This window comes from Lemur catta, chromosome 2, assembly GCF_020740605.2.
Source record: "Lemur catta isolate mLemCat1 chromosome 2, mLemCat1.pri, whole genome shotgun sequence".
Lineage (NCBI taxonomy): Eukaryota > Metazoa > Chordata > Mammalia > Primates > Lemuridae > Lemur > Lemur catta.
Genome location: NC_059129.1, coordinates 25,163,721 through 25,187,804, shown reverse-complemented (window position 1 = coordinate 25,187,804; position 24,084 = coordinate 25,163,721).

The following is a 24,084-nucleotide window of genomic DNA, read 5'->3' as shown; positions in this document are numbered from 1 at the left end:
CTGTAGGGACTCAGAGATAGGGTGATAATGCAACCCTAACATCCCTAGTTCTTGACCAAGAAGCCATGTGAAAAAGAATCAGTGGAAGAACTCAGGAAACATGAAAAATCAGAGTGAAAAGTCATGCCCAAGAGAAATCATCAGCTCCTCAGCCTACTTAAATGAAATGGTTAACATGACAGATGAAGAATTCTGAATATGATTGAAAGAAAATTCAATGGCATTCAAGAGAAAATAGAAGCCCGAAGAAAATAAGCCACAAGAACAATGCAGGAAAGGAAGGAAAAATTCTCCAAAGAAATTGAAGCATTACAAAACACCAGGCAGAAATACTGGCAATTAAACAGGCATTCAAGAAACTACAAAACACAGTGGAAAGCCTTAAGAATAGAATGGATCACACAGAAGAAAGAATCTCAAAGCTTGAAGATAACACCTATGTGCTAAGTAAATCAGATCAAGGAAAAGAACACAGAAGGAAGAGACATGAACAAAGCATACAAGAAATGTAAAGAGAGCACACATTAGACTCATAGGCATCCCTGAGTGTGAAGAAGAAAATGCACAAGGGCTAGAAAACCTATTTCTACTAATAATTGAGGAAAATTTCCCAGGCCTATCCAGAAATCTAGATATCCAGATACAAGAAGCACACAGGACTCCTGAGAGACTCAATGTGAAAAGGCAATCACCACATCACAGAGTTATTAGGCTGGCCAAAGTAAACACAAAAGAAGCACGCTGGCCATGCGTCGTGGCTCACTCCTGTAATCCTAGCACTCTAGGAGGCCAAGGCGGGCAGATTATTTGAGATCAGGAGTTCAAGACCAGTCTGAGCACGAGCAAGACCCCGTCTCTAGTAAAAAATAGAAAGAAATTATATGGACAGCTAAAAATATATATAGAAAAATTAGCCGGGCATGGTGGCACATGCCTGTAGTCCCAGCTACTCAGGAGGCTGAGGCAGTTGGATTGCTTGATCCCAGGAGTTTGAGGTTGCTGTCAACTAGGCTGATGCCACGGCACTCTAGCCTGGGCAACAGAGTGAGACTCTGTCTCAAAAACAAATAAATAAATAAATAAAATAAACAAAAGAGGCACGCATTTGAGCAGCAAGGTAAAAATAGCAGACAACTTACAGAGGAAAACCTATCAGAATGACTGCAGATTTCTCAACTGAAACCTTACAAGCCAGAAGGGACTGGGGACCCATCCTCAGTCTTCTAAGACAGAATAATAGACAACCTATAATTCTTTACTCTACAAAACTAAGCTTCTTAAATGAGAGAGAAATAAAGACTTTCCTAGAGAAGCAATCACTGATGGAATTTGCGAAGAGCAGACCTGCCCTGCAGAAAGCACTCATACCCACATTATACACTGCCCAGCGCAATAGACACCCACCAGTGTTAAATGACAAAAAAGTTAAAGTTCGGAATCCTGACTCCACAATGGCTTGAGAGGGAAAACAAAATAATCAGAGTCTACCCAACAGTATGATCAGAAATCTACCCCAAGTATCAAATCTCTCAATAAATGTGAATGGCTTAAATTGCCCACAGAAGAGACAGAGGCTGGCCGAATGGATAAATGAACACAAGCCAGGTATCTGCTGTCTCCAGGAAATGCACCTTACCCAAAAAGATGCATTCTGACTCAAGGTGAATGGATGCAAAATAAATTTCCAGGAAAATGGGAACCAAAATAAAGCTGGGATAGCCATTCACATATCAGATAACATAAACTTTAAACCAACAAAGATGGTCACTATGTAGTGGTAGAGGGAAAAATTCAACAAGAAAACTTAACAATCCTAAATAGGTATGTACCCAACACAAGAGCACCCAGGTACATAAAGCAAATCCTGATTGATCTAAACAACATGATAAACAGCAATGCCATAATAGCTGGGGATTTCAACACCCCACTGATAGAACTGGACAGATCCTCCAAGCAGAAAATTAGCAAACAATGGACTTCATCAGAACTCTAGATCAAAATTGGCCTAACAGATATCTGCAGAACATCCCACCCAAACAACACTGAATATACATTCTTCTCATCAACTCATGGAACTTTCTCTGAAATTGATCACATCCTAGGCAACAAAACAGATCTCAACAAATTTAAATAGATAGAAATTATACCATGTATCTTCTCAGACCACAGTGGAATAAAATCAGAGAACCATTCTAACAGAAACACTCATCTCTATACAAAGTCATGGAAATTAAACAATTTATTGCTGAATGTCTATTGGGTCAAGGAGGAGATCCAGATTGAACTCAAAAGATTCTTCAAACTAAATGATATTGGGTTATCAAAATCTGTGGGACACAGCAAAAGCATTTCTGAGAGGAAAACTAATAGCACTAAATGTTCACATCCAAAAGACAAAAAAGGAACACAGGTGTCTTTGTTATAGAATGACTTTTGTTCTTCTGGGTAGATGCCCAATAATGGGATTGCTGGATTGAATGGTAGGTCTACTTGAATCTGTTTAAGGTATCTCCATAATGCTTTTCACAGGGGTTGCACTAGTTTGCATTCCCACCAGCAGTGTATGAGTGTTCCTGTCTCTCCGCATCCACGCCAACATGTGCTGTTTTGGGATTTTTTGATAAAGGCCATTCTCACCGGAGTTAAGTGGTATCTCATTGTGGTTTTGATTTGCATTTCCCTGATGATTAGGGATGTTGAGTATTTTTTCATGCATTTTTTAGCCATTCTTATATCTTCTTTTGAAAAATTTCTATTCATGTCATTTGCCCACTTTTTGATAGGATTGTTTGATTTTTTCTTGCTGATTTCCTGAGTTCTAAATAGATTCTTGTTATCAGTCTTTTATCTGATGTGTAGTATGCGAAAATTTTTTCCCACTCTGTAGGCTGTCTGTTTATTTTCGTGACTGTTTCTTTGGCTGTGCAGAAGCTTTTTAATTTAATCAGGTCCCATTCGTTTATTTTTGTTGTTGCTGTGATTGCCTTAGGGGTTTTCTTCATAAATTCTTTGCCTAGACCAATGTCTGTAAGAGTCTTTCCTACATTTTCTTCTAGAATTCTAATCGTTTCCCATTTAAGGTTTAAATCTGTTATCCACCGTGATTTGATTTTTGTGAGAGGTAAAAGCTGTGGGTCCTGTTTTAGTCTTCTACATGTGGCTACCCAGTTTTCCCAGCACCATTTATTAAATAAGGAATCTTTTCCCCAGAGTATGTTTTTGTCTGCTTTGTCAAAGATTAGATGGCTATATGAGGATGGTTTTATATTTGGATTTTCTGTTCTGTTCCACCGGTCTGTGTCCCTGCCCTTGTGCCAATACCAAGCAGTTTTAATAATCACAGCTTTGTAGTATAGTTTGAAGTCTGGCAAATTAATACCTCCCATTTTGTTTTTGTTGCTTAAAATTGCTTTTGCTAAATGGGGTCTTCTCTCATTCCATACAAAGCGTAAAATTATTCTTTCTATATCTGTGAAAAATGATGTTGGTAATTTAATAGGGATTGCATTGAATCTGTAGATAACTTTGGGCAGTATAGACATTTTAATAATGTTGATTCTTCCGATCCACAAGCATGGTATGGTTTTCCAGCTATTTACATGTTCTGCGATTTCCTTCCTCAGTGTTGCGTAGTTCTCCCTATAGAGGTCCTTTACCTCCTTAGTTAAATATATTCCTAGGTATTTTATTTTCTTTGTTGCTATTTTGAAGGGTATTGAGTCCTTAATTTGGTTCTCTGTTTGACTGTTATTGGCATATATGAATGCCTCTGATTTGTGTGTATTGATTTTGTATCCCGAGACTTTACTGAATTCATTGATCAATTCCAGGAGTCTCTTGGTTGAATCCTTGGAGTTTTCTAGATATAACATCATATCATCAGCAAAGAGTGAGAGTTTGATCTCTTCTTTCCCTATTTGGACTCCCGTAATTCTGCCCTCTTGCCTGATAGCTCTCGCAAGGACTTCCAATACTATGTTGAAAAGTAATAGGGACAGTGGGCAGCCTTGTCTGGTTCCAGTTCGAAGTGGGAATGCTTTCAATTTTTCCCCATTCAGTATGATGATGGCTGTGGGTTTGTCATGTATGGCTTGTATCAGTTTTAGATAGGCCCCAAGTATGCCTATTTTGTTAAGTGTTCTTATCATAAAAGGGTGTTGAATTTTGTCAAATGCTTTTTCTGCATCTATTGAGAGGATCATATGATCTTTATTTTTGCTTCTATTTATGTGGTGAATTACATTTATAGATTTGTGTATGTTAAACCATCCCTGCATCTCTGGGATGAAGCCCACTTGGTAGTGATGGATTATTTTTTTGATAAGCACTTGGATTCGATTTGCTAGGATTTTATTGAGAATTTTTACATCTATATTCATAAGGGATATTGGTCTGTAGTTTTCTTTTTTTGTTGCATCCTTTCCTGGTTTTGGTATTAAAATTATGTTGGCTTGGTAAAATGTGTTGGGGAGAATTCTATCCTTCTTGATACTGGAGAATAGTTTATGTAGGATGGGCACCAGTTCTTCTTTGTAGGTATGGTAAAATTCAGGTGTGAACCCATCTGGTCCTATGCCCAAAAACTTGAAACATGGACGAAAGGGAAAAATTCTTAGAAACACACATCCTGCCTAGGCTCAATCAGAAAAAAATAGTATTCCTGAACAAACCAATATCAAGCACCAAAATTGAAGCAGCAATAAAATAATCTTTTCAATAAAAAAAATTCCCAGACCAGATGGGGTTCACACCTGAATTTTACCAAACCTACAATGAAGAACTCATACCTATACTGCAGAAATTATTCCACAACATTGAGAAGGATAAGATCCTCCCCAACTGATTCTACCAAGCCAGTATCACCTTGATACCAAAGCCAGGGAAAGACACAACGAAAAGAAAAAACAGAAGACCAATATCCCTTATGAATATAGATACAAAAATTCTCAATAAAATCTTAGCAAACTGAATTCAATTTCACATCAAAAACATAATTCATGACCGGGTGGGCTTCATCCCAAAGATGCAAGGATGGTTGAACATATGCAAATCTATAAATGTAATTCACCATATAAATAAAAGAACATAGGCCATATGATCCCCTCAATAGAAGCAGAAAAAGCATTTGACAAAATCCAGCACATTTTTATGATAAGAACTCTTAACAAAATAGCCAGCCTATGTCTCCACAGTGGGAAGTTCAAGCCATTCACATTTATTGAAAGAATTGATAAATGGGGTGGATTTCTATTCATCCTGTTAAGTAGAACTTTATTATTTTGTCTTACCTCTTGAGCTATTGCTTTACCTGGGCTCTGACCTTTAGCTTTTTAGTGGTTTTATACTGGTGGCTATCTACTGTTCTGATCCATGTATAATGCAGGTCCAAGTACTTCCTGCAGGGTAGGTCTGGTCTTGACAAATTCCATTAGTGTTTGCTTGTCTGAGAAAGTCTTTATTTCTCCCTCATATAAGAAGCTTAGTTTTTCAGGATACAAAATTCTAGGCTGGGAATTATTCTGTTTGAAAAGATGAGAATGGGGCCCCAATCACTTCTGCCTTGTAAGGTCTCAGTTGAGAAGTCTGCAGTGAGTTTGATGTGTTTTCCTTTCTAAGTTACCTGCTGCTTTCACCTTAAGGCTCGTAGGAATGCATTTTTGTGTTTACTTTGGTCAGACTAATGGCTCTGTTTTGTGGTGATTGCCTCTTCACGCTCAATCTCCCAGGAGATTCTTGAACCTGGATATTTGAATGTCTAGCAAGGCCAGCAAAATTTTCCTCAATTATTCCCTCAGATAGGTTTTTCAACCCTTGTGTATTTTCTTCTTCACCCTCAGGGATGCCTATGATTCTCATGTTAGGCTTCTTTACATACCCCCATATTTCTTGTAGATTTTGTTTGTTCCTCTTGATTCTCAGTTCTTTCTAATTGGCTGACTTTTTTTTAACTCAAAGGTGTTGTCTTCAAGCTGTGAGATTCTTTGGTCTGCCTGATCTAGCCTATTCTTAAGACTTTCGACTGTGTTTTGTATTTCCTTGAATTAATTTTTCATTTCCTGAAGTTCTGTTTGATTCTTTTAAATAATTTGATTTCCTTAGTAAATTTTTTATTCATTTCAGACATTATTTCTGTGGTTTCTTTGTGTTGGGTTTCTATTTTCTTTTTTATTTCATTGAGCTTCCTTACAATCCATATTGAAAATTCTTCATCTTTCATTTCAGTGTCTTCATTTTGTATGGTATTCATGGTAAGGAGTTATCGTTATCTTTTGGGGGTGTCCTTTTGCTCTGATTTTTCCTGTTTTCAGAGTCTTTTTGCTGGTTCCTTCTCATACGACTTCTCAGTCAAGACCTGCAGGTGCGAGGCCTGGCTCAAGGGCCTGCCTCTGTTTCCCAGGATTGATCCCTGAGTGTGCCAGGGAGAGGAGTGTTAGTCCTAAGCTGTCTAAGGGGTGTTCTAGCAGGTTTGGTGTACCACTCTGGTTACCTCTGAATTGCTATCTTCACCTCTTCCCAACAGTGTACAGTGAGTTAGGCCCCCCAGCTTACTCTTGGTGATGGTGGGTAGTACTTGTGGGTGTAATTCAGCCACACTCTCTTTGCTTGAGTTGGAAGATGCTATGATGGGCTGTCACTGTGCTCCCTGTCATTGTTTCGTGATGTGATAGAGCCGGCTGCTAAGATGTTCTTTTGTGTCTGTGGTAGACTCTGGTCTCCCAGGTGGAGTACTTAAGTGCTCCAAGCATTAGGAGGGACCCTGTAGCTCCCAGGGGGTTTCTTGGTCTCTACCACCTCGAAGGAGCGGGGAGAAGCATAGCAGTTTGTGGCTACCTTGCCTGAGCCAGAAAGCCTTTGCAAAGCCTCAGCAGGGTGCAGACATTGCTTTTACAACTCCTAGGGGGAGACACTGGTAGGAGGGTCAGGACAAGCTCTCCAAACCAGGAGAGCTGTTCACAGGGGAGGGGGCTAAATGCTTGTATGCTAAGGCCAGGGCTCAGTTTGTTCCACCATTATCAGTACCACAGTCTTTGTGTGGGGAGGGGTAGGTGCTCACCCAAATGGCCACTCCTTGGACACCCACACACCCTGTAATATTGAGTCAGGAATGCTAGAAAGGATGTGCACATTGACATCCCTGTCAGCAGGTGGAGCTTTATGAAAGGAACAAGCTGTCATGATGTTTTTGGGTCCTGTGACTGGTTCTAGTCCCTCAGGAGAAACACTTGAAATCTCTAGGTGGTGGGTGGGGCCCTGGAAATTCCAGGTGAGTCTTTATTCTCTGTCACAGTAGAGGCACGTGGGGTGTGTAGCTGGATGTTGATGGCTTGTGTGAGCCTGCCCTCAGGCTCCACAAAAGCTGGCAAGGTAGCTGTTTTGGCAGGGGTCAAATGTCTGCTCCCAGCTTCTGGGCAGAGCTGGCAGAGAGTGGCTGCAGGACTCCCACCCAACCAGAAAGACCTCTATCATGGACAGAGGTCTATCTAAGATAAACAAACTGATACTCTGCAGTGGGCCTCAGTGTTCTCCCTCCTCCTCTGCTCCACAGGCTGTCTCTGGAATCTGCTGGCAGGCAGGAGCCCAAGCCAGCTGAGCTCCCTGCCAACCCTGTGGTAGTCTGGGAGGTTCCCCACCCAGGATCTCAGTCTGAGCTGAGAGTACCGCCCTCCCATGGGGGAAGGGGTGCCCTGAAAGCACACCACATCTACGATCCACACTGCACTCTCCCCCTGATCTGCCCATGTGGCTTTCTTCACCTCCTGGGATCAAGAAGGTCAATCTCTGACCATACCAGGGAGAAGTGCTATGAACCCAACTCACCCATGGAATGCCTGAACAGGATCAATGTCCCTCCACCTTGGGGCATACCCTGCTTGATGAAGCTGCCAGGCAAGAGCATGAGGGAGGGTTGGAAAGTAGGGAGATCACAGTCTGAGCATCCCTTCATCTCCTGTAGGACCCCACAAAGAAAGGCCTGGGCCCAACACTCTATGGAAGCCTTGGTGTGGTGGCTCAAATATCTCTCTCAGCAACAGCTGGTGGGAGAGGGGAAGGGAAGAAGGAGAGTCTGAATGGATGAATGCTAGCATGCTGGTCATCTCCAACCCTCTCTCCAGGAGGCAGGCTGCCCAGAATATCCAGGCTTTGGAGTCACACAGATCACCCAGAACACGCTGAACACTTGCAGCTCCTGCAGTCTGGGCTGGAGTTGGGAAATGTCTGTGTGGGAACAAGCAGGATGAAACCTGAGAAGCTGAAGCCCCCTGGGGAGGACAAAGGTACAAGGTGGATGGGGAAGCAGTATGGCACCTGCTGTGCCTGCTTGGTCTGTGGAGGGGGAAGTGTCCTGGTGGGGCTGACGGCCTGGTGCCCTGTCCGCAGGCAGTGACCAGCTCCCTGGTGGCAGAAGCCTCTGATTTCGTGTGTGCAGAAAGTCTCTTCAGCAGCTAAGGAGCCCACCAACTTTCAGAGGTGCAAGGGAGGGAGAAAGAAACCACTCCACCCACCCTGCTCGCAGGACTCCAAGCCTCTCAGGGGTTGGTCTTTGCTTGTATAATGCTTCTTCTTGTTCTGCACTGAAACTTTTTCCCATGGAGTATCCTGAAGGTTCTTGCACCCTTCTTTCAGACCCATGTTTGATCTATGTCTGTCTGTGTGTTCATTTTTTTCCTTCATCCTCTGGCAGCTGGTGTCTGGCCATCTAGCCAAAAGTCCACTATTTATATTATTGATGTCACAAATTACATCCTTATATATTAAGTACCCATTAACATAGACGTATCATTCTTTTTGTGCTTTGTCTTTTACATCCTATGAAGGAATAAAGATTGGAACTAAAAACCAAAATTGTAATAATACATGTTATTTGGGTTTCTGCAAGTATTTTTTTCCCTAAGAACTCAGTATTTTCATATTACTTCCACTCACTGTCTAGCAAGAAATAGAAGAATCCCCCACTTCTACCCCATCAGAATACTATAATAATAACAAAATGCTGCACAGCCCCTACTTCCTTTCTAAAAATATTTTTAAAATTCTCGCTTTGCTGTTGCTAAAGTAACTCCACCAGCTGTAAAATTTGTTGATTAAAGTCCTTCCCCCGATAATTTAATTGTTATGAATCTGTTATGTTTCAGACAGCATCTACAGGTATTTTCTTTGACAAATATAATTTCTGGGCATGCAAGTATCTGTCTTTCAGGTTCTACTTTGATGTGCATATTCTGAGTAGTTGAGCTGTCAAAGAAATCTAGACGTTTAGTGGCAGCCGCAAGAGTAGACCCTAATAGTATGTTCCTGGGATAAGCTGAATTCATATTCTCAACCTGCCTAAAGTAGTCTGACCATAATCTGAACGTCCTAAAGCTCATATGCTCAGTTGATGCCATTGTTTAATATTTAACCGTATAATACTAGCAAGGCGGTCCTGTAGAGAAATATCAGCTATGTGTCATCATTGGTTGTTTTATTTGAATTGCAACATAGTCTAGCAGGCTGCTGATCACAGCTACCATGCCTGCATTTTATCTCTCTTCAAGGTCTGCAACCTGGAAAATTTTCAACTTAGCTCCTGGACATAAGAACATGTAGTTCCAAGGGTCAGATGAGTAAGCTGAGGGTGAAAGGGTCTTGCCTATGGTCAAGAGAGTGAATGACAGATTTGCAGTGTGGCCCCGGAGTCTAAACTCTTGTGAGGACTTCATTCCAACAATACTGTTCCAGTTGTCTTTTCATTTTCTTCTAACCTCATGTCTAGTCTTATCTGGCTATTCCCCACCTTTAATGCTTAGCCTGCCTTCCACAACGTCCCCTTCCTTAAGTCACACTGTGGCTCAGAGACCCTCTGTGACCCTTAACTGCATTCTTTCCATGAAAGTTTACTCTCCACATATAAAGGTGTTCTCAGAGAGGCTAATTGGGTCTGGGCCTTGTCCATTTGGCCTGACTTTCTTCTGACATCCATTGTCCACCTGTGATGGTGACCTCTGCTTTAAAAGAGCTGATACAGAAGGTCAAGTTATAGCCCCAGCTGACCTTGAAGAGCTCACTTGAGCTGCTGCCTGCTCCTTTCAGCTCTGTCAGTCATCCTTCCAGACATGTCCCTCTGCTTGAATCCAGCAATCCTAAATGTTTTCTCCCTGCAGGGATTTTGGCCGCAGGAGTGTGCTGGACTCCATAGAGAGACCTGCAAGCTATTAAGAGTGGCTTAGAGAAGGCTCTGGAACAGGTGATAAATGCAGCATCACAGCTAGCCTTTCAGGAGGGAAAGGCTGTGCCTAGAAAGACCCTAACTGTCATCCCATTGGAGAAGTTCCTATTCCTAAGCTCTTTTGTCAGGCATGGTGCTTGCTGGTGGAAAAATAAAACAGTCTTACCTCTATCAAGATTACCAATGCCTTATGTGTAAGTTCATTCTCCTGAGAGAATTGAGGTTATATACTCCAGGCAAAAAGGGACAAGGAAGAAGAAAAATAATATTCAGTCATGCATCCATTGCAGCACATACTTGTGGTGCCCTACACACATCCCTGCAGATGGTTTCCATGCTCAGGCCTTCCCATGCCTCAGTGACTGAGGACACTGTCTGCCCAGTAGCATGTGTTTGCCTCACTGAGGGACAGGCAGAAAGAGCCACATAGTTAATGCCGAAAGAGCAATCCTTTACAAATAAAGAGTGAAAATTGGTGGGAAAACAGCCCAGCTTCCCTGCCCCTCAACGCAATTCCAAGGCATATGCCACACAGTCAATGAGAAAATCCTCAGTGGGAGGGCTCCAGCTGCCTGCAGCTGTGACCTGCTCATTAATATACACGTTCCTACCATCCTTGAGTCACAGCCCCATTCTCTCAAAATGCTTCCTGGAATTCACTCCCAAATAACAATATATGTTATCCAAATCTTAATCACAGGGTCTGCTTTTGGGGAAACTGAAATTAAGAGCTCCATTATGGACTGGAGATTTTACATTCACGCTGTCAATTACTTTTTACACAAACCATGAATTATGCACAAAATCCTTTGTCAGATGAAGATGCTGAGGTTCAAAGAGATTAAACAGATTCATTAGAATCATATAGCGAATAAGGTTAGAGTCAGAATTTGAGATCATGCATGTGTGGCTCTTAAATCTGTCTGATTTCCACCATTTCAGGTTGCTTCAGATAAAACACAGGTTTCAGGCTCAGCAAACCTATGGGTCAGTTCTTCCTTCTCATCGGTGTGTGATATTGGGCAGACTCCTTGCTTGTGTTTGGCCTAAATCTCATGTGCATCCCTTCTTGGGATTTTTGCACAAGCTATTCACTTAGCCTAGAATGTTCTCTCTCCAGTTTCTCTGTGTGTCAAGTTTCCCCAAAGTTACCCTCAGGTTCAAGGCTACTCTAAAAGGACTCACCGAACGCAGTAAAGCTGTTATATTCATGGCTATGGATTATTAAAGGAAAAGGATGCACATTAAAATCAGCAAAGGTAAAAGGCACATAGGATGTAAGCTTCCTGTTTTCCCTCTTATATTGGAGTTTTATGACAGCACTTAATTCTCCAGATAATAATGTGTAACCACTTGTATATGTGTTGTCAACTAGAGAAGCTCATCTGAACCTTGCCATCCAGGGTTCTTTTGGGGGTCAGTCAGGTAGGCATGGGGCACACCTGTGACAGACCTTAGTCATTCAGTTTCCTGCCACTACAGAGGTTATAGTTGTAAAGCATGACCCAAGACATCCACCCTAAATCACACTGTTACCAAAAACCTCTCTGGCATGACCCACACCTGCCAGATCTACAATGACACTTTTATCAGGCAGGATGTTCCAAGTGCTTAAAGGTTCTCTTCCTGAAGGTGGTCATGGGCAAGTTGTTTCCAGGAATGTGAAGTGTTTGTACAGCCCAGGCCTCCTGCGATGATCCTTTGCTGGACATTCTCATAGGTCTTTCTTGTCATTCAAGATTTAGTACAAGCATGACCTCCTCAGAAAGACCTTTATTGACCAACCAGCCTGAACTACCCTCCATCACTTTCAGTCACTTTCCCTGGACTTAGTTTTATCATTCCTCTTCTGACAACGGTATATTTTCAAGTTTGTTATCTACCTCCACCCTCCAGAATGTAATCTTTTTCAGAGTAGGGACTGATTGTATGACATCTCAAATGCCAAAACAGAGAGGGCAAGCAATAAGAGCTTTAAAAAAAAAAAAAGTGTCCATAAGCACTTTTTGAAAAAGGAATCTGGACAATGAGCTGATTTAAAAATGTTCTTTCAAGTTAATTCATATTTTAACTAGATTTTAGTTCTTATTAGCAAAGACTATTTTTCTTATGATTGTTCTACCTGAGAGTTCTCAAGGCAGGGTTGAGCAAGAACAGGGAGTTGAGAGAAGCTTGTTGAACATATGACATCTTCCATTCTCGAATGTGCCACACCCCTCATGCTCTCATGGGGATTTCCCTTCATCTGCCCTTCCCTCTTTTTCTCTTGTTTCACTAATAGGACATGTGAATCATACTATTTTCCTAACCTGCACTTGCTCCTGTTTTTTTTATCTCTTTGCAACATGCTGGCCCTTCCTGAGATGACAAGCGCGTCTCTCCCATAAAATGTGTGGCTCTCTGGTGATTTAATTCTACCAGGAAGTTCATATAACACTTTAAAGCAAATTTCCATCTGGAGTGGCTACATTTCAAGTGCTCAATAGCTAGTGGCTATTGAGAGTGGAAGGACTTTCAACCAGTGGGGGCTTACAGACCCTGAAGGGGTGGGGAAAGGTAGGGCAGGTAGACTCACTCAAAACCTGCACCCACACAGCTGGGCAGACACAGCCAGCCCCAATTGGGGTGAGGAAATGAAATTCCAGAAATTTGTGACATCTCTGGCTCCTCACACAGCTGTCATTATAAGAACTGTTTAAACATTGAGCGATGAGAAGGAGAAAGTTCAATAGTCCACCCTCAGCAAAGTCCCAACCAGTTAATCATTTCATTTTTTTTTTTTTTGGTAAAACTCGAACTCATGTCTCTCCTTTTGATAACAGAAAATACACAATATTCTTTGGGGTTACTCTATAAATCTCTTGTCCTCTCTCAGCCACAAGTTGAACTTTGTTCATATTCAGCCAATATGTATGCTAGGACAGTCAAGCGGCAGGTACCAGGCTTGGCAATGTGCCCTGTTCCTTCCAGCCAGGGCTGAAACCAGTCAGACTCACAGATCTAGATCTGAAGCCCCCTGCAGACCACCGGCCAGAGTCTGGTCTGGCATGGGCTCCTTTGGGAGGGAAACACATGGTCATTAACACTCAGTTTATACATTACACACTGAGGCTAAGGGACCTTAAATAGCTCACACAGGGCCTGCACATCAGTTAGATTCTCAGGATCCCTCCTCGAAATTGTCCACTGAGCAGACAGAAGAGAAGTCCTGGAGTACAGAGAAAGCCCACAAACTACCTGCTTGAGGTCTGTCCCACACCCTTTTTCTGTTGCCCTCTATCTCTGCCCTGTTCTCACGGATTTTTAACAAGTCAAAATCACAAAAAAATTTACCACTTTACACCCACTAAGATAGCTCTATTTTTTATAAAAAGGAAAATAAAAACTGTTGGAAAGGATGTGGAGAAATTGGAACCTTCACACATTGCTGGTGAGGATATAATATGGTGCAGCCACTAAGAAAAACAGTTTGGGAGGTTGTGAAAATCTTAAACATTAAGTTACCATATGACCAAATAATTCCACTCCTATTTATATACCAAAGGAAAGTGAAAACAGTCACTTAAACACATAAATGTGTTCACATGTTCATAACAGCATAATTCACAATAGGCAAAAGGTATAAGCAGCAACAAAAATACCCATCAACAGATGGGTAGGTAAACACACTATAGTCTGTCCATACAATGAAATATTATTTGGCTATAAAAGGGATGAAGTACTGACAGATGCTACAAAAATGGATGAACCTTGAAAACATTATGCTAAGTGAAAGTAGCCAAACAGAAAAGTCCATTATATGTATTATATGACATATCCAGAATGGAAAGCCCACTGAGACAGAACACACAGTAGTGGTTGCCAGAGGCTGGGGATAGGGGACGGTAGGAAGAAACTTCTCAAGGGGTACAGGATTTAATTTTGGAGCAATGGAATGTTTTGGAACTAGAGACAGGCAATGACTGCACAGCACTGTGAATGTACTAAATCCCACTGATTTGTCCTCTTTAACGTGGTTAATTTATGTTATATAAATCTTACCTCAATGCATTTTTTAGAATCTCAGAAATATTTGCCAGAAGCATGGGACATGTCATGATGGGTCCTGCTAAACCCAGTCACTTTATCAAGGGCCCTGCACAGCTTCAAGCCTCCTGCTGCCCCAGGAGTACAAGGTCCATAGCAAGGCCTATAACTGGATTACTTCCTAATAAAGGTAATTAAAATCACCTCAATTCAGACACTGTACTTTGCAACCAAGAAATGACATACTGAACAATGATACTGATGGTTAAGCTGGGCCATGCTCACAGCCTGAAATGCTTCTCTCCTTCCCTTTTATCCAAGCACCCCTGTGTCCATGCCTCTGCAAGCTGAGTGTCACTCATTTGGAAAGCCCCACCTTACCCCAGGAGGTTCCACATCCCCTTATCTCTGCCTACCCTAACTCCCTGGGTCTTTCCAGTCATCTCCTTTCAGTAGAGAACCCCACCTAGGGTCTCAGGTTATGACTCTTTCTGTGACAGTCTTCTTCACACTTTGCTGTATGGTTCTTTCCCCCTGCGATGCATCATAGCACTGGGCACAGGGAAGAACCAACACAGACTTCAGGGAGGGCCCCATGGTTCTGGGGATAACCATGATCAGATTAAGACATCTAGTGCTGAATGACAGAGGGGGGTTGAACTTGGCTGGGCTGGGCACCTTGAGAAAGTCACAGGGCTTGTCAGGCACCATAATGACAAGTCTTTTGGGGGTCCTCTTGAAATTGCATTCAAAAATGCCAGGTGCTTATTTCTTTCCTGATGAGAGGGTTCATTACTTTCATCTGATCATCAAAAGACTCCATGTCCCAACTACAGGTCAAAAATGCCAGCTGAAACAAAAACGCAGGAAACAAAAATGCAGCTGAACAAACCGCCTGGCATTTTCCTTTTCCCCTGAAATCAGGTCAGTTCAAGCAGCCCCACAATGAGGAAAACTCTAATTTTTTTCAGTGATTATTAAACCTTGCCCTCTGTTCACCTGGGGTGAATCACAACCTAGATTCGTGACAAAAACAATTAATGAGATTTTTGTAATTTACAGCAAAAAGTAAGTTAGTTGATGGAATTTTATTCATTTGAAAAAAGTTACTATTTTTGAAAAGGTTATATTCATACATGGTGGACATTAAAAAGTATAGAATGCTGGGCACAGTCGCTCACATTTGTAATCCCAGTACTTTGGGAGGCCAAGGCAGAAAGGTTTCTTGAGGCCAGGAGTTTGATACCAGCCTGAGCAATGTAGCAAGACTCTATCTTGAAACCATTGCCACTTAGAACTGGAACCAGACAAGGTTGTCCACTGTCTCCACTTCTATTCAACATAGTGCTGGGAGTCCTTGCTAGAGCAATTAGACAAGAGAGGGGAATTAAGGGTGTACAAATGGGGGCAGAGGAGATCAAACTGTCACTCTTTGCTGATGATATGATATTATATCTAGAAAACCCTCAGGATTCAACCAAGAGACTCCTGGAATTGACAAATGAATTCAGTAAAGTCTCGGGATACAAAATCAATACACACAAATCAAAGGCATTCGTATACACCAATAACAGTCAAGCCGAAAGTTAAATAAAAAATGCAGTACCTTTTACAATAGCCTCAAAGAAAACTAAATATCTAGGAATATATTTAATGAAAGAGGTGAGAGATATATAAAGGGAGAACTATGAAACACTAAGAAAAGAAATTGTAGAACACATAAAGAGATGGAAAAATCTACATTGTTCATGGCTTGGGAGAATCAACATTGTTAAAATGTCCATACTACCCAATGGGATCTACAGAATTAATGCAATCCCTTATCAATGTACCATCATCATTGTTTACAGATCTATACAAAATAATTCTACACTTTGTATGGAACCAGAGAAGAACTCATATAGCCAAAGCAATCTTAAGCAAAAAGAACAAACTGGGAGGTATCAGTCTACCAGCCGTCAAGCTGTACTATAAGGCTGTAGTAACTAAAACAGCATGGTATTGGCACAAGAACTGAGAATCCAGAGATGAAACCGTCTGCATATTGTCATCTAATCTTTGACAAAGCAGATAAAAATATACACTGGTGAAAAGAATCTCTTTTCAATAAATGGTGCTGGGAAAACTGGATAACTACACGTACAAGATTGAAACTGGATTCCCACCTCTCACCTCTTACAAAAATCAAATCACGATGGATAACAGACTTAAACCTAAGGCATGAAACCTTAAGAATTCTAGAAGAAGATGTTGGGGAGACCCTTTCAGACATCAGCCTAGGCAGAGAATTTATGAAGAAGACCCCCAAAGCAATCACAGCAGCAACAAAAATAAATAAATGGGACCTGATCAAATTAAAAAGCTTTTGCACAGCCAAGGAAACTATCATTAGAGCAAATAGACAGCCTACAGAATGGGAGAAAATATTTGCTTTCTACATATCCGATAAAGGGCTATTAACAAGAAGCTACCTAGAACTCAAAAAAAAAATCAACAAGAAACAATCAAACAATCCCATCAATAAATGGGCAAAGAACATGAACAGAAACTTTTCAAAAGAAGACAGAATAATGGCCAGCAAACATAAAAAAAAATGCTCAACATCTCTAATCATCAGGGAAACACAAATCAAAACCACCATAAGATATCACCTAACCCCAGGGAGATGGGCCTTTATCAAAAAATCCCAAAACAACAAATGCTGGTGAGGATGTGGAGGGATAGGAACACTCTTACACTGCTAGTGGGACTGCAAATCAGTACAACCTCTGTGGAGAAGAATTTGGAGATACCTCAAAGAGCTAAAAATAGAAATACCATTTGATCCAGCAGTAGCACTATTAGGGATCTATCCAAAGGAACAAAAGACATTCTATAATAAAGACATCTGCACTCCAATGTTTATGGCAGCACAATTCACTATTGCAAGGATGAGGAAACAACCCAAGTGCCCGTTAATCTGTGAGTGGATTAATAAAATACGGTACATGTATACAATGGAATATTACTCAATTATAAGAAACAACAGTGATCTAGCACCTATTATTTTCCTGGATAAAGCTTGAGCCCATCCTCCAAAGTGAGGTATCACAAGAATGGAAGAATACACACCACATGTACTTGCCAGCAAATTGGCACTAACTGATCAACACTAAAGTGCTCACACGGTAGTAATATTCATTGGGAGTTCGGGGGTTGGGGGTGGGTAAACTCATAACTAATGGATGCGGTCTGCATTATAGAGGACAAAGTGCACACCTCAAATCATGGCTTGGGTGTGGCAAAGTCATAACATGTAACCAAAATGTTTGTACCCCCATAATATCCTGAAATAAAAAAAAATAAAAGAACAAAGATTAAAAGATAATAATTCTGGTGGAAAAAAAAAAAGAAGACCCTATCCTTACAAAAAATACAAAACTAGCCACCTATGATGGTAACCACCTGTAATCCTAGTTATGGCGGAGGCTGAGCCAGTACGATCACTTGAGCCCAGGAATTTGAGGTTACAGTGAGCTATAATGATGCCACTGGACTCCAGCTCAGGCAACAGAGTGAGATTCTGTCTCAAAAAGAAAGGTATAGAGGATAATGATTTAAAATTATTGGGCCAGGCGTGGTGGCTCACGCCTGTAATCCTAGCATTCTGGGAGGCCGAGGTGGGAGGATCGCTCGAGGTCAGGAGTTTGAGACCAGCCTGAGAAAGAGTGAGACCCCGTCTCTACCAAAAATAGAAAGAAATTAGCTGGACAACTAAAAATATATAGAAAAAATTAGGCGGGCATGTGGGCATGGTGGTACATGCCTGTAGTCCCAGCTACTTGGGAGGCTAAGGCAGAAGGATTGCTTAAGCCTAGGAATTTGAGGTTGCTGTGAGCTAGGCTGATGCCAAGGCACTCTAGCCTCAGTAACAGACCAAGACTGTCTCAAAAAAAAAAAAAAATGAAAAAGTAAAACTATTAAGGATGAATTTTTAATTCTTTTGAAACATTTACCAGATTAAGAAAACATTTACAGAAGAAAACATTTACAGAAGAAACATTTACAAGATTAAGAAAATGTCCTGTTATTAATTTAAGATTTTTTATATCAATAACAGGAAATGAATATTATCAAATGCTTTCCCTAAAAATATCGAGAGGCTCATATTACCTTTGCTCTTTAATCTGCTGATGAGATCATTGGTGTTTACACTTTTTCTCTGTTAACTACCCTAGAGTCCCAGAGTAATATTCTACTTGGTCATGGCATATTGTCTTTTTATCATGACTGTATTTGGTTTGCTACTATTTTGTTTAGGATCTGAAGAACAGCCTGGGCAGATACAAGGGGTCACAGACATGTCACATTTGGGGATCTTGGGGAGTACATTATGCACATAATGTTCTAGAAGAACTAGACTGAGTCAAGACTGAAGTAGCCATGTGAGGTCAGATGAAGAGAGTCTTATGCTGCTACTCAGAGGTGTTTACATTTAATTCCATGGGTGATAGGAGCAGTCGGAGGAATTTCCACAAAACAGGAATGTTATAATATTCATGTGGGCTGAGGCTTTCGTGGCTGAAGAGTGCATTCCCTGGAAAAGTTCTCCCCAAGTTCAGGCAAAACAAGTTAGGATGTTACTGCAACAATGAGAATGAGATGGTGCAGGCTTTGTTGTCCTTTTACAACACACTCATCTCCATTCTCATCTTTTCCTGTATCAATTTCCTCTTTCCCGAATTTCCTCCCATGTGCTTTTCTAAATTTTGACTGACATTTTCTGATTTCTCTTTTGCAGAGTGGTTTCATAATATTTTACTTTCTGCTTTCTGGGAAACCTGAATGCTTTTGATTGCAACATGTCGGAACTATTTGCAACATCTCACCTTCTGCTGAAACCATGAGTTCAGAAAATACACAATCATGTAATGTGTAGAAGGATGTGCATGTCATTTGTGTAGTCACAACCAGTTCTGTAGCATTTCTAAATACATTGGCAATGCACTGGGAGGAGTGGTGGAAATATTTACATTAGGTGAGGCTGACACAACCTGCCAAGTTGTTTCAGGAGGTATCTTGAAACCTGAGCAAGCCTGCTACTCGCAAAATCTGGAATCATAAGATCTGCCTCCCTGCCCTGGCTTGGTGGTTTAATCATGTGAGCTAGTCTCATCCCCGTGTATCTGCTTCCACATCTATAAATTGGGAATTAAAATCATCCCAGGATGACTTATCTCACAGAGTTGTCGTGAGGATCGATGAAGAGATATGGGAAGAATTTTAGGAACTGGGAAGTGCCATGGAGATGTTAGTGGTTATTTTATTCAGGAAATAGATGCTCTGGAATGGAGTAGAAAGTGAGCAGTTGGGATGAAATCCTCCTCCTCCTCCTCCTCCTCCTCTTCTTTGCCATAAAGTTCAGTGAGGTGCTTGTACTCCATGGCCCAGAGAGCAGAAAAAATTTCCCCTGCCTCACCCAAGCAGTCATCAGTGGGTTTTCTAGGGGGCCTGACGATGTCCCAGTGCAGGGGGCAGAGCTCTGGGCACTCCCCATTCAGAAGGCCTGGGCTGCAGTGCTGCTCCCCCAGGAGTTCTGTGTGGCCTTGGCCAAGGCTGAGCTTATGCTGAAGAGTAAGACCTTGGACTCTAAAGTTAGAGGATCTAAACTTGCATCCTGGCTCTGCTAGTAATTAGAGATGGAACCTTGGATGTCAGTTAACTTCTCTATGGTTTACTTTCCTCATCTGTAAAATAGGGTTTGTAACAATATTAATGTCATAGGTTATTGGACAGACTGAGTAAGTTAATGCAGGGAAAACACTTAGAATGATATATACAAGCTATTGCTGACTGACCTAAGGCCTATGTGTCAGCAAGTGTGAGGGTGTTAGTGGGAGTTTGTATGTGAGAGTTTCTTGACAATCCTAGTTGAAAAACCACTCCAGAATTTAGAACTACTGGCTTAAATGGGCAGCTGTCTTCTCCCAACTTTTCTCCATCTTTGTTCTTCTTTACCAGAGGGGCTCTTGGTTTTAAACTGGGCTGGAAGACCTGGGAGACCCTAAATGATAAAAAGAAGGGAAGGAAAATAAAGAGGATGGATGTCTTAGAAAATTATTTATGGACACAGAGTCAAGAGAGGTGTGCAGTCCTGAAGTGGTCTTCTCATTGGGATGAGGAAGTCCTTGGTCCTCTTGGGTCAAGTCTGGTCAATTTCCCTCATGGGCAGATGAGGAAATAGGCCCAGGCAAGCCCAAGTTCTCATACTTCCCATCCTCCAAGTCCTATTGATCTGCTGTCTTTATCCCTTTCAAAGGAGGATAGAGTTTAACGAAAGAAAGAAGGATCAACTGCTGAATGCTGCTGGAATCTTAAGCAAAAGATGCTTTTACTTCATAAATTTTATCCCAATTTTTAATCCAATCTTTATTTGTATTTATTTGTTCAGTTTCTCTTTCTCCTGTTACAGTATAAGCTTCATGAGGGCAACAATTCTCACTGTTTCATATGTAGTGCTTGACAAGTGCCCTCAACACAGCAGACTCAAAGCCCAACCAACACACAATGACATTCAGGTGAAATCCTCACCTCCTCCAATGCCAAGAGACAATGTCCATGGACCTCCCACTGTCCTCACCACCACCAACAACTGTAAGGGCCAGATGTGTTGGCTACTTCTGTCCTCCAGCAACCAAAATTTAGGTGCCACACATTTGGCCAGGCCAAGTTTTCCCCTGCTGAGAAGAATGGGGAGTTGGGTGCTGAGTTACAGGAAAATAATCTTACTTTCATTTATTCACACCCTCATGATTGTGACCTTGAAATTTCAATCTGTTACTAAATTGCTGATGATCAATGCTGCCTCCCTACACAGCAAGCAATTCCTTTGGTCAGTGAAAAGTCTGGACAGGCTTCTCAGAAGAGTAAGCACCTGGGCTAACAATGTAAAAGGACAGAAATATCAGTGATGATGCTCCTGACATCACTAAGTCCCTGGACAACCTGTGCACTGATACTGATAATCTGAGTCTAATGCTTCTAGGTATGTTCTTTAAGACTGAACTTTGATTCAATGATAACGACACCAAGAAAGAAGATAAGCCATTCCATGTTGACCAGGACACTGTGTTTCCCTTACATCTATAATTATTTTTCTTTGGCTGTGTAGTAATTATTTGTTTATTTGTCTTTATTTTCAAACAGAATAATGTCTGGGTCTTAGCCACCTTTGCACCCTAATCACTTCAAGCAGAGATTTAAAAGTACATGATGAATGCTTTGATACAGGAGTGAGTACACGACAGACACAGGGTGGTTCGGGTGTTCTTCTGACATGCAGTGCTTCCTTCAGACTCATTCAACATGACTCTTACTATGCAAATCTCTTCATGTCAGAAGATGTTACCTGCTCTAGAATTAAGTATCACAAAGAATATGCCTCCTATTACTTACCCTTGCATAGCACTTCCATTGACATTGCTTGGGACACAGTGCCAGCTACATATTAGTTCCAACCAATGACTAGTCTATAGTGTTGATATAGATTTCAACCAATTCATTGAGTTCCTGAGGTTCACAGGAAAAGTGAATGGTCATGCCAGGCTTGGTTACAAAACAGTTGTAGGTGAGTATATGTTTTGGAGGAAGATGAACAAATTAGTTTTTATAGCAGTTTTGTTTCAAAAAATATAAGAAAGGATTTAACTTTAGGTGAGCTAATTGTTGATAGTTATCAAATGACACTATAACCTTTCCTAGTGTGAATGTATTCTGTGGACTTCTCTGTTTGGAACCATGAAGAGGGAGATATTATCAACAATACCATTACTACGGTCAGATTTTGCATCTTTCCTTCTCCCTGCTGGAAGGAGATAGAGTCCTTTGCTCTGGTAGACCCACAGGAGACCTGTGCTGGGAATAACCATGGAGATATGAACAAGAATCTCAAACAATTTGCTGATTCATTCCCGAGTCTCACAATGGCCCACACTGAGCCTTATCAGGGAGCGGTAGGTGTTGCACACTGATGTACAAGACCAGTGGAGGACTTTTCACCTCCGTTCATGTTAGCTTTATGTATAATATTTTCTTGTGATCAACACCTGCTGGGAAATCACTTGCAATCACTGAGCCTCAGTTTCTACATCTGTAAACCAGGGATAGCAGCATAATCCTATTTAACAAAGCCCACAGGAGCCACTGAAAAGAGACAGAAATTTACAAGAATTCTCTGGACTTTTATCTTACTTGTCCTGGGGATTTTCTCCCAGCCTCCCATGTCTGTAACTTCTTGAAATTTAAGCTTTGCACCACTTCTTCTTTTAATTACCTCTCTGTTGGGCTCCGTTAACCCAGAGGTTCCAGAGGTATGCCATGTGCATACCACCATAAAGGGCATTTATGAGTCTCTCTCCCTCTACCTATAGGCTGCTCCAAAGACAGGAACTGTGTGGCTTCCAGCCCAAGCCTGGCACAACACCAGCACATGACATTCACCCCCTGCGCCTTGAATCAGTACACAGATAAATAGAAGAATTCTTGCCTATACTTTCCAGGGGCAGCTATGGATGTTAACAGGTTGTTTCCCAGTGAAACCCTTTATCTAAAGATGAAAAACTGTAATGATAGACATTTCAAGCTGTTCAACTAGCCCCCAGGAAAAGAAAAGGACTCTGGGGAGATAGTTGTGACTTAATACATTTTATCAATCAGACATCCACCTACTTTGGCCAATGTCAACCTGATCTGGAGACATACAGGCAAGAAGGATGCGAAGAGCTGGTGAGAGCTGATTAACAATCTTATAGTAAGGCTGAGAGAAAAGATAACAAGAGAAGGAAGTACACGAGCTCAGCTTAAATGTCTTCTATTTCTTTTGAGTTTTAAGAACTTTGAGGTTTTATTTGTCTTGTAATTCATGAGTCTTCAGACCAAGCAGACATGTAACATAGGCCCACGTGATGATAATGAGCTGATATAGTTTTCACATGCTCACTTCTGCCCTCTCCTATCAGGAATGTATCTGGGAGCTCACAGGGGACAGGAACTGACACAATAACAGCCCTCCTCCTTACCAGCTCCTGAGACCTACTCTTCTCCATTAGAAAATCCTCTACTTCTCAAAATGCAGAAAACCATCTGCTTTGAATACCTCTGCCCACACCAAAAGGCTCAGATCATCTTTCTGGAGTCCTGGGCCGACCTCTGCCCCATCATTGGTGGCTATGGTGGTTGGGGTCCACCTAGACATACAGGCTGCTCTTCTCTTCCTCTCTCCTTTCATACTCATTGATCGCTGACCTGCAGTCTTCCCTGAAAGTGGGTGCTACTTTTGTTCAAGAATAAGTCTACCTTGTTGTCTACTGCAGGACCCCCTGCAGGTATACAGGAAGTAGCAGGAATGATACTGTTGGGTGCAGCCATCAGCTCCATCTGGTTCACACCTTGTCCTTCGCTTAGGAGGCCTCTTGCCTACAGAACCACAGTTGATTGACCTGAATATGCAGAGATGGGGGCTGAGGCACAGCCAAGCACTTTTACTGGATTAATAATTGAGGAAGATAGTGGGTTTACTACAGTCAGAGTTAAAGGACACACACGGGTGCAGCCATCTCACCAGCTCAACTCCAATAGCATTTCTGGATGCTCACTGTGTATGAAGCAGCCTATTAGGGGCTGGGAACATAGCTGTGAAAAATAACAGACTGTGCCCTCACTGTGCCCTGGAAAAGCTCACCATCTGCTAAGGGTCACAGATGTGGAAACACACAGTGGTGGTAGAGAGTAGAGTGGACAATAGCAGAACTACATGAGGGGCATAGGAGTTGCCCAGAGGAGAAAGCAGTGATAGTTGTGTGGGAGGTTGGGGA